The following is a 12217-nucleotide window of genomic DNA, read 5'->3' on the forward strand; positions in this document are numbered from 1 at the left end:
CTTATAAAATTAATACTTCAGAATATCCCATGATCTGAAGTATCCAAGATGAGATTTTTCTAAGAACTTCTTGGCTTACATATATATCTTGAAATTCATTTTTTTTTTTCCCTTGGCAGCAATTCTTTTCACCTTGAATGGAATTATGATTTCAGAAAATAAGGGATGAACACTAAAGGAGCTCTCTTACAGATGTTTATTTTGGAAGAAAACATAGGCAGTTTAATCCTCATAATTGTAAGATTGTCCAGAGAGCATTCTATGTGTTAGAGCTGTTCAGAGGTGGCATTGGACTTCTTCAAAAGTCAATGACCTACTCCTCAGGGAGAAACAGAATGGATTTAAAACATATGGTGACACTTAAGAGTGTAGAGCTTTCAGTAAAATTATTTGTTCAACATTATTCAAATGACATGCTCCCAGGTATTTTAACTGTCTCTATCTCTTAAATCTTTTATATTTGTCAAAGTTATGATGCAATTTTTCGTTAAGCAGTGCTTAGCAAGTAAAAGTGAATACTGGCCCCCAGGTAAACAAAATAATAATCTTTCTTATCCAGAGTTCTGTGAAGTGTGAGATAAAGCACAATCACTGACTTAGTTTTCCATTTGTCTTTATGCCAGAGACTGTTTTGGGTCTAGGAGTCAAAGTGCTTTAATGAAAAAAATCAAACCAAATATAGAGTACATTCTTATACCAGAATGCTGAATGACTGTAGTTATTCTTTCAGAATTTGACACCTTGGAGCAGAAATTGTTTTCAAAACTGACCTGCTCAGAGATGTTCTTGGGCTGACTTAAATGTCCTGAGATTAATGTAGTAGGAATAGATCTGCCTTGGGACTGCTAAAAGAGTTACCTCCAGCTGTCCTTTTTTATTGGTCAACTGCTAGCCTCACAGCAGAATATAAATTGTGAAGCAGATGCTTAGAAATCTTTTACTTAATCTAGTCTAATGAGCAATGCAAGATTGAAGCATGCTAAGTCAGTCGATAAGTGTAAGTAGTCTTTGAATATAATGTCATATATATACTGTTTCAATATAATTCCCAAATTATTCATAACTTTTTTTCTATTCATTCAGCCAACATATATGTACTCTTCCAGGTCCTAGGAATACAGTGGTGAAGCATGCCATGCTAATAAGGGCAAACACCTAAAAGCATAGGAACAAAAAATTAATGATAAATGATCTGAAGTGTGCAAAATAGGGTAATGCGATAGAAAATGTGTGCTTTGGCTGGATTATCAGGGAAGGATTGATATTGGAGTTGAGACCAAAATGATAAGCAACTATCTGAAGATCTAGTGGAGAAGATTTCCAAAAGTAAATATATAAAATACAAAGGCCAAAGCAATGTACCTGATCATTGATCATTTTCAGAGACAGAAAGAAGGCCAGCTGAGCTATTGCTTAGAGAGTTGAGCAGTAGTTAATGGAAGACTTTCTAAAATATTATAGACGATTTCATTTTTATTCATAGTACAACAGAACCACTGAATTATTTTTTAAAATTTGAGCTATGAATTATATGATTTCTGTGTTTTAGTGGAAGTCAATTGTGTGAGGCAAGAGGAGGGTCAGGAAGTTCAGTACAAAGGCTCTTGCAGTAAGTAGTTCAGGTGAGAGCTAATGGTAGCTTGGATAGGATTATAACATTTACGTGTTAGATAAAGAATGTAAAGGAAAAAATAGGGCAAAATGACTCCTACATTCTTGTTCTGAATAATTAGGTGATGCCAATCTGAGGATAAAGTATGAGTGGGGGATAGGTGAAAAATTAACAACTGAAATGTTTTGATGCTTGGTAGATACTTCAGTGGTATAAATTGAGTATCGATTGGATTACTCTGGAATTCATGGGCAAGTCCAAACTTGGTCATCTGAAATTCATCAATAAACAAAGGATACTCTAATATCTGCAGCTTTGATAGTGGAATAAGAAACAGTAAAGAAACAAATGAAATGAAGAATGAGTAAGAAGAAACTGGCTTATTGTAATGTCTCAGAAAACTAGAGAATGTAATGTTCAAAGAACGAGGGAGTGGTCAGTTACCAGAAATGAAGTTGATAATTTGAATAAGAATAGGACAAAAATAGCCCAATTGGTTCGGCAAGATGTAGTCAGTGGTGATTAATTGACCTTAGTCTATAACTCGACTGTACTATTTTGGACTGAAAAACTTCACTGTAAACCTTTTATTATTGTCAGTAATGCAGTAATGGTAGAATTAATTACTTTAAAAAAAAAAATTTCCTGTAGTGGCACAAACATTCTGAGGAATGGATGGCCAGAAGGATGAATGTTTCTACATTCTTTCATCCACAATCACAGATATCATTTTATTCCCTCTCTCATAGACTTTATATTATTGTGCAAAGCCAGCAATCTCACAAGTACAAGTAATTGAACTCATGCCTCTTCATGAATTTCAGACTCATATTCAATTTGATAACATATGACTAAGCTTGTGAAAGTTGAAAGTTAAAACAGCAACTGAATCCTCTGAATTCAGCTTACATTCTAAAGATGGGTGGCACTGTGGTTATTAGGCATTTATTTTTTGCTGTATTCACATTCTTTTATTTATTATATCCGACGTTAATTGCAATGTGCAAAAGAATAAACTTACATTTTCCTAGGGTAAGATAAATGTAGGAGAGTAGACTCAAATTAGCTCACTCTGAATATCAATCAGTATACCATGTGATACAGAATAAGCCCTGTTAAACAAATTTGGATATTTCTAACTTGAAAAAAATGTGGTTCTTACTTAACCCTACATTAAATTATAACTAAACAGAACAACTTCTCTTTGTATATGCTGATTAAATATTCTTATAGCTAATTACATGTAAAGAATCTCAGAGACCTCTATACAAATACAATGTAAGTAGAAGTGTTGATATTTTGTTTAAATTGTTTAATTTAGTTCCTTTTTTTTAAGTTGCTGAATTTTGGTTCTTACTACAAGCTTTTAGTTTCCTTAAGGATGCGGCAAGGAATTTATCACATAGTTCCTGCTGCTAAAAAGTAAACTTAAGGAACAGACGGAGATGGTGGCACACTTGCATTTTGTTCAAGGGTGAGGGTTCAGGCTGACAGAGAAAACAAAAGATAGGCAGCCAAGAATTCCTGCTGTAATTTTGACTTCTGATATGATCCTTCATAAGTCACCCAACCTCACTAGGAGTCACTTTCTGAAGTGATGAAGTCAAGAGGGAAAGGTTTTCTAAATCTAAGAGGCAGGGTGTGAAATAATAATTGAGGCTTTTAAACAGATATAGGAAGAGGCTGTTTCTTTACAAGTAAAGATAGCAAATGTGTGTGAGTTTGGAATATTATTCTAGGCTGTGGAAATCAAAGCCCTTATTTACTACTCAAAACATGTATAGCCCCATCCTTCTGTAATTAATGCAGAAAGTACAAGTTTCCCATGTAAGCATTAAAAAACTAATCAGCTTTAATTAGAAATAGAAGAAACTTGAGAGTCAATGGTTTTCTAACTTTCTCTGTTGCACAGTGCCCCTTCTAAAATAAAATTTCTACCTTAAATTAATATTTAATTCAGATAAAATAAGAGTTGTTCTATTTGCTTTAGGAACATGGCCGGAAACGCCATTGGCTTGGCCTCTGTTTTATTCTCTGCCAGTGGCTCCAGCTACATTTTGGATAAGAATATGGATGTACTTAGTGATTTGATAAAGACTTTTTTAAATTATAGAGTTCTTAAACATGTAAGCCATTTACCATTATTACACCAGACACGTCTGTCCCAAATCTCTCTTAAGCAGAATTGGTCTTTGCAAAGAAGATAATATTTGCTTGTTAGTCCCTCATTCTCTGCTTTGTATTACTTATGTTTTAAAAAAAAAAAATCTAAGATATGCAGTGGTTTATTTATGTTTTTTAATCTTTTCCTCACCATTAGTGTGTTTTTTAACTTCCATAAGCAATCTCCCATGATCTTGCCATGTAAATCCTCCCACTCCATCACACTTACCTGATTTTCGACCCATTTCCTTTTAGTTCTAGTAGTGAATTCATTTATTTCTCCAGCAATAATCACTTAGCTATTTACAAAGAATGGGACAGTGATTATAATGCAAACTTAATTAAAACATAGTTTTTTCTCTCAAGGAAAGTATAGCTTAAGGCCGCAAACAGGAAAGTCAACAAGAGACTTGAATATAAGTTATGTTTGAGATATTGTTACTTAAACTCAGATGTAGTAGATCACAAAGCAATCTGTAGATGATTCATTGTTTATTGATGACCATAATATAATTCATTGGGATATAAATGTGAATGCGTTTTGAAATATCAAGACATTTACAAGGTAAAGTAGTAATAATAATAAGTAATCACACATATAGTTTTGATGCCCACACCTGTTAGGTCCAGATTGTCAAAAAGTATGATATAAGATGAATAAATGCAACAAAGATGACTTATTTCTATTATTTCCCCCTTCACTCAAAAAAATATCCTCTCACCAATGCCATCACTTCACAGAAGCAGAAAATGAAAATCTCTTAAATTGTGCTGTAGGCCCAGCCATAGGACTGGAAGAGTTCTTGGAAGGATAATAGAAGTATTGCTTTTTTTCCCCCCTCTCAATACTTGTTCTTTAATGGATGCTTTAACATGATGAAGTAGTAAGTGGAGCATTTCAATCATTATGTCTTTGAGAGATAGAAAATGAGATAGTGAGAGAGAGAGAGAGAGAGAGCGTGCAAGTGAGATTCGCACATATGATATTTGATATCCTGCAAATCTTATATTTCGTTGTTGACTGATTGCTGTGTTTTTAGGTGTGACCATCAGTGTTCTGAATAACAATTTTTATAATAAGCGGTCATTGTACCAGTTACAAAAAGAAAAATGAATTTGCTTATAGAAAGGCCAAGCAATAAAAATCTTCAGCAGCATAAACACTAACAAAGCTTGAAAATAACTGCTGCTATTACAAAACAAATGACTATTTCCAGTAAATCTCACACTGTGAGGATTTTTGATCACACATAATCTTTTCAGTAACAACTGAATATACTAGTTATGACAATATCATCTACTGTGAGATATAGCAGTAAAAATATGAGCATGGTCAAATAAAAAAGATTTTGCAGTATCTAAAGAGAGCAAATTGTGTCTTAATAATCTTGTCAACATCCCCTTTATATATTTCATGTCACATAATTTGTAGACCATCTGGAATAATATATGTGAAATAATTAAGGAAAGAATGCACCAGAAACTCTTACTGTAGAATACAGTTTAAGGAGAATTATATTTATGTACTTAATGAGCATTGAAATTTGTGTTATAAGGAATGTATTATGTTTATTATTTCAAGATAAAATTAAAGTAGTACTAGTCTTTCCATTAAAGAAATTATGTAGGGTCATACATTAGCAGATATCTTTAAACTTTATGTTTCTAAACTTTTATACTTTATACTGTTACATATTTGTTCTTCCTTTGGTGTACTCTGGGCTTTCATTCTGAAGATTAATGTTTATGACTCGATAGTTTATTGCATTTTATGAATCGGTTCATATTCTAAATCATAGTAAAGATGCCTGTTTTCTGAGCCTTGAAGACTTGTTCCAGTTTATAGAACAAAGCTGTTTTCATGCCTCTAGAACACTGTATTACTTTGCATTTTTATGGAGAGCTTAAAATTTTTCCCAAAACTTTCTGAGGACAATTTCAAAGTGTTTCACCACATGGTTATTCCTCATATAACATAACTAGCCAAATCTAGGTCTGGATTTAGGTTTCTAAAATTAGAAAACTACTACTAAATATATTACAAATAATATTTACTTTGTGCTGATAGAATAAGAAAAATATTTAGAAAGGAAAAAGTTTTTCATATAAGAAAATAACCTAATATGTGTGTATTTTTTCACCAAACTTTACGGAAAATTTTAATTTATTTAATTTAAAAAATCACATTGTGTTAACAGTTCTTGGTTCTGCCTATTGTACTTAATATTACCTAATTTCCTCATTATTTCAAAATCTGTAAACATTTCATTGATGGGAAAAATCTTAATATATGGACATAAAATAGTCATATTTCCTGATGTTGAACATTTCATATGTCTATGATTTTTATCATTTTATAAATTATGTTAAAAGTGCATTTTTTTTAATGCATAAACCCTTTTTATACTAATAGGAAATGTTTTCAGAATTCACAGATGTCAGTCTTGGTTTCCATTTTTTTTCAGTTTACTCTCTTTTGTCATCGTATCAACATTTCATAACACTGACTTGTTGATTCAAAATTTTTTTGCCTTCTTTCATTCATTTCACGTTTTTATTTTTTCTTTTTTTTCCCTCTTCTGTCTCAGCTTAGACTCCATGGTCTGTTATTGAGCCCATTCCTTTGCACAGATGCTAGAATCTTTTGTCTCAATCTTATTTTATTATACTTGTGTGATAACCCTTGTTAAATCCAATTTACCATTTTTCTTTATATGTTACAGAATATAGTTGTCAAAATGCACACCAACATACTGGCTAACCTTACTTTAAATCTGTGAAAATTGATCTCAAGAGTTCTCTCAAAGCTTTGCAGCCCTTCGTTCATTCACTCTGCCATTTTCACAGATGATTATTTCATCACTTCTTCAAATTTCTAGTACCTATTCTCTCACCTTTACTTTCACCTCATGACTTTGGCTCCAATATCACTGAGCAGATAGAAACAAACGAGAACTCGCATGTCTACTACTTATCTGTTTTTCTACATATATGTTGCCTTTCTTCTGTTGCAACATTTCAGTTTATTCCCCTCAACTACTCCCTACCCAAAAAACAAATAAAAAAAAACTATCACATTCAGTCTTCTTCATATCAAAAACTCACATCTGTTATCTTTTACTTTTTTTCACATCAAATATTTAATCCATCCATAAATCCTTTTGGCTCCTCTTCAAAATATATTCAGCTTATCACTACTGCCCCGGCTAATGCCACTGATCAAGTCTCCATAACTTGGATTACTGCAGCAGGCTCTAATTCAGTCACTCAGCTTCTACCACAGTCCAGCAAAAATTCTCTTCTCAACAAAACTGCAAAGAATGATCCTGGTAAAATATAATGGATGGATGGATGGTTAGATAGATATTGAGATTTAGTTATATTTTCATTGAGATTATTTCTTTTCTTAAAACAGCCACCTCCCTACCACCCCCACTAGATTAATTTCTCACTCAGAAAAAAAGGTAGTCCTTTCTATCCCCAAATCTCTACATACTCTGCCCCCCGATTCCCACCCCAACTCTCTGAATTTAACTGCTGTTAATCAGTCTGTTTTAGCCACATAAGGGCTTTTCTGCTATTTAAAATACCAAGCAGACTTTTCCCTCAGAGCTTTTGCATTGGCTTTTCAAGCACCTACATGACTAGCTCTGTCTCTTTCTTTGTATTGCTTTTCAAATTCCACCTCATTATTGAGTCTTTTTGATCAACCAATATAAAATATCAAAGTCCTCTGTATGTAATTACCCTTTCTGTCCGTCTTTGCTTTACACTCTCAATAGAACATATGCCAATTCATATGTTCTCCTGCTTATTTATTTTTATCTCAGACCGAGGTATTTATTTTCTTATTCATTGATGTAAGATTAGCAACTAGGATTGACTTGGAATCTTGTAGATGCTAAATAAATATTGACTGAATGAGTGAGTGAATGAATGGATGGATGGATGGGTGAAAGCCAAGACTTTTTGGCAATCACAGTCTGCATTAGGTGTCATTTGGTATGCTTCAGAAGTAGCTGCTGATGTATTCCCTAATCATGTGCATTGTGATTTATTAGTTTTCTTTTTAATGTTCTGTCTTCATCCACTTCTGCCCCAAGGATTCTGAATATACCATTGATTCACCTTCAGGAATCACTCTTTTAACACTACTGTATATTTCACATGCTATTTCTACTAACTGGAATTCATGTAATTCTTCTCAACTTGGTGATTGCATATCCATGCTTCAATGCTTTCTCAATTATCCCCTTCTCTGTGTGGCCTTTCCTAGTTTCCTTGTCAGTTAGTCATCCCTTTCTTTGTGCTGCTGTAGAATTAGTGCATTATTATTATGATAATTACATGATATGGTGATAGATTTTTATTATGGGTTAAATTGTATCCTCCTAAATTCATAGACTGAAATCATAACCCCCAGTACCTTAGAATATGACCTTATTTAGAAATAGAGTGAATACAGATATAATTAGTTAAGATGAGCTCATACTCATACTCAGTAAAGTGGGCACCTAGTCCAAAAAATAGTGTTCTAATCAAAAGAGAAAATTGGAACAGACACATGTACAGAGGAAGAAGCCAAGTGAATGGGAAGAAAGAAATTGAAATGATGAAGCAGATGTCAAAGATCTCCAAAGTTTGTCAGCAGACCAGCAAAAGCTGGGAGGGAAGTAGGGGACAGATTTCTCCCCCAGCCCTCAAAAGTAACCAATCTTTCCAACACCTTGATCGTGTACTTCTAACTTCCAGACTGCGAGACAATATATTTATGTTGTTTAAGTCATCCAGTTGGTGGTATTTGTTCCATCAACTCCAGCAAATTAACAGGTTTGTTTTCTTTTCCAGATTAGAAATTCCTCTTTGTGTCTCATCAATTTTTATATAAATCCTTCCTCTAACTCCTGCTAATCCCCAAATCAGACAGCATCAATGGAATGAGCAACTAAGTAAAAGAATGAGTAAATGAATGATACCAAGATGAAAAAAAAAAAATCCTAATTAATTACTGTGGCTTGAGTTTGTAAGACAGGTATAAGAAATTGTTGGAGATGTTAAAAAGAACAAAATGAGATGATATTTGTTCTACCGAAGATCTATGTAGACATTTAAATTTCTGTGACCTCTATCAATCCTACAGACTCTCTTTTCTATTCTGATTTATGTACATGAACCCACTCTCTTTTTTTACAATTGCTTCGGAATGACCCTTTTGCATGAAAATTTGTTTCAAAATAGTTTCTTCCTGAGATACTTCCTTCAATCCAATTCCCTATGTCTGACTTCCCACGTAAACTTCTGTGACAAATATTCTGACACTTCTGTCTGTTCACATTGATTAAATCTCCTTATTGTCCCTCTTCAGTGTAAATGAATTATATTTGCTAAGCGATTTTAACTGTAAAATAATGCTGTCTGTATATATATTTTTTATACTTCTGATTTTAGAAAGAACTAAAGATTTGTTCTGATTCCTTCTACCTTCAACAAGGAGATTGGAAGAGTGTTTAAAGAGGTCAAGAACAAAATGTTATCAAAAATAAAATAATATCACACACTAGACTGCGGAGCTTCTAAGGAGAAGTAAAAATATATTAATTGGAATGGATCTGTGATGGATTTTTCTTAGGCCACATGGATCACTTTTTAGACTGCTGCTCTTTATAAAAAGGTGTGCAACATATTGAGGAGAAGTATCTTTGTCATCAGGGAGTAGTAAAAAAGAATTAGGTTGTACTAAGGTAAATTATCAAACAAACTGCTTGCTTGGGACTATCTCCAGACCAGGGCAATGCTCATGCCTTACAAATACCATTTCACTCAGTAAGATGCTATGTAGATTTTTGAATTCAGATCTCTTGCTTATCGTAATGAGTATATTTGCCTGGAAATCTGGCAGATGTGCACTGGGAATCCTTAACAATTGTAAAAAACTGATAGAATGTATAGGTTCTGGGGATCTTGGTCATTTTCATTTATTTCTTATCAAAAGACAATGCTAACATATAGTTTATGAATTTAAGGCTTTAGTATGTGTTCACTGCATTCTCCTGCCTCTAGTAGATCCTGTTTAGTTCAGTTTATAATTTCTGACTTATGAATGGTGCGGCAACCAGTGGTAGTATTGATTTCCATTTTTATCATGGGTTTCTAAATTAGGAAGTACATTTATGATCATAACAGGGATATAAAACAGGTAGATTGTGTGTTTTTAAATAATTATCTGTTGTTGAGTTTATATTTTAAGGGAAATAAAAATGAGTACAACTGCATTTTTCTAAATGCCTTCTTCATAGTTATTATACACTTGAGAATTACATTTCTTATAGAAGACTATCCTAAGTTAACTGAAGGACCACATGAAGAAATATATTAAGAAAATTCTTAAGGTTTTTTTTAATTGTCTATATAGTTATTATGCCATAAGTATATCATAGAGATCACTGACTCTCCTCTTTTTTTTATTGCATTCTACATCAACAATGTATTTGTTCTTTAAGCCAACACCTAAGTATATGTGCTTATTGAACAATAGTTCTAAAATGTAGCTAGAGAATAAAAGCAACTCTAAGATATTAGACAGGATTCTATAAACTAATAATAATGTAAAACTGCAATAATATATAAATGCAAAACAGTATTGGGAAATATTACTCAATATACAGGCAATGGTTATTTTTACAAGGCAGTACTTATCTATTGTTTACCTACATACAATGTAAAAAATACAAATAGCATCTGTAGAAGGAAGCAATTCTCTCTGCTGTGTTAAGCTAAATATATCCTGTTTCTAAAAAAAGTAGATATCATACAGAATAGGTTTATGAGGAAAAAAAACCCACACAAGATATACTTGTCAGAATATGGTCTAGTATAGCAGTTTTAGTGCAAGACTTAACGGCTACCCAACCAAACACTTATTTACTTGGCATCCATTTCCTAGTAGGACCGGCTCACCAACTCATAAACAGGCAACATGCCATCCTAACAGATGGCTGTGAGTATTTTCAGCCAAGAGAACATGAATGAACATCACATGTGTTTGCTGAGGGCAAGAGTCTCAATCAAAAACGCCCAAACAGCTGTCTTTCCAAAGGTTATGAACCCAGGGTTTAAGTCACCTGTCACTCTTACTCCATCTCTTATGAGAATAAATTCTCTCAAATCTCCTCAAAAAAGAAGTTGTCTTCTTTTTTTCATAGCAAATAACTCATAAGAAATATACTTTATACACTGGACGATGTGAATATGTGTTCATGTTTGAAGTAGTGTTCTACTTGTAGATGTGCTAATTTCAGTTACCAGCTTGACTGTAAAAGAAATACTACATACACACTGAAATTTGATATTGGTCATATGTATTACTATCATTGTCATAATTATTATGTACAGTCACAAATCTGTCTCTGACCATAAAAGACCTCGAATGTTAGAAGGTTTGCTGGATAATAAATGCCTCTAAACACTTTGCATTGGCAGAACGGGAAATTGATTTATTCTTGTCTAGAGTCATTTACAATCAGCCTTTAGGAAATACAACATAATGTGAGAATGGTAATTATGACCTATTCCTTAGAAATTGTAAAAACCTATCAACACATATGATACGTCGATAAAAAAAAGAAAATTCATTAGGAAAGTAGAAAAATAACTAAAAATAAGCAATAAAAGGAAGAATTATAGTCAATAATATAAGAAAATACATTAAAATTCATTTTAGTTAAAACTGCAAAATTGAAGCTCTGATGGATTTTATTGATAAGATTAGTAAAGAATATTGTTAAAAAACCAGTTTTCATCATTCTTCATGCGATCATAAATACTATAGCCATTTGGATATTTAGATGGTATTTAGACATACAATGGAAAGAGGGAGGGAGGAAGGGAGAGAGAGAGAGACAGATGGACATTCTCTAATTATTTGAAGAGCAATGCAGAAGATTAAAGGGGACTTCTTATACTTCTTAGGTGTTTATATTTCTATTTTTTTGTTTACTTTCCTAAGATGTATGCATTGATAATGTAATTCAAAAATTGTGTTTTCAACAGAAGTAAATTTAAAATTCTGTAAACTGCACAAAACTATGAAAAAAGTTCTAAACACATTATAAACCTTAGCTAAAGTTTAATTCAGTGCTCCTTAAACTTCAGCTTATAAAATAATAATTATGGAATCTAATAAAATACAGATTCCCTAGCTCCACTTCCAGGGTTTCTAATCACTATCACTATCTGGAAAGTGAATCATGAACAGACATTATTAACAGATACTCCAGATGATTCTGATGCCAGTGTTCTTTGTGGAATGCACTTTAAGAAGCACTGTATAGATGAACTAAAACAAAACAAAACAAACAAACAAAAAACTGGAGTCTACAGTAGAGTTTTGTTTTGATTATATTTTACTATATACTTATCACTTTTAAAGGAAACACTCTCCAC

This window comes from Pteropus vampyrus, unplaced genomic scaffold (genome assembly GCF_000151845.1).
Source record: "Pteropus vampyrus isolate Shadow unplaced genomic scaffold, Pvam_2.0 Scaffold5, whole genome shotgun sequence".
NCBI classification, from domain to species: Eukaryota; Metazoa; Chordata; class Mammalia; order Chiroptera; family Pteropodidae; genus Pteropus; species Pteropus vampyrus.